This window comes from Gavialis gangeticus, unplaced genomic scaffold, assembly GCF_001723915.1.
Source record: "Gavialis gangeticus isolate Ggan-Ray unplaced genomic scaffold, GavGan_comp1, whole genome shotgun sequence".
Lineage (NCBI taxonomy): Eukaryota > Metazoa > Chordata > Crocodylia > Gavialidae > Gavialis > Gavialis gangeticus.
In genome coordinates, this window is record NW_017728968.1 from 264,587 (window position 1) to 264,980 (window position 394).

Genomic DNA, 394 nt, shown 5'->3' on the forward strand with positions numbered 1-394 from the left:
GCTGGTGGGGTTGCTAGCGGGGGTGGGAGGGGGCAGCGTGGGGGCTGTGCCTGGGCGGCACGCCCAGCCCCTGTGGGGAGCAAGGTGGAGCAGGGGGCTGGGGCAGGTGGTGCCTGGCCGTGTGCTCCCAGGGCCGTGGGAGCGGGTGGATGTGCCGGGCGTCCCCGTGCACGTGAGGTCCCAGGCCACGCGCCGGCCGCGTCTCCCCGGTGGTGGCCGCCGCGTCTTGGCTCCGCTGTGTCCTCCGGCCCTGCCAGCTCCTGGCCCTGCCTGGCCGCGCTTAGCCGCTGTGGGGGGAAGCACCCGGTGCCGCTGGGTTCCTGGGGCATCCCGCCAGCTCCCTCTCGCCCTGCCCTCCGGGGAACCGGCTGCCCACCAGGTTCCCACGCCCGCC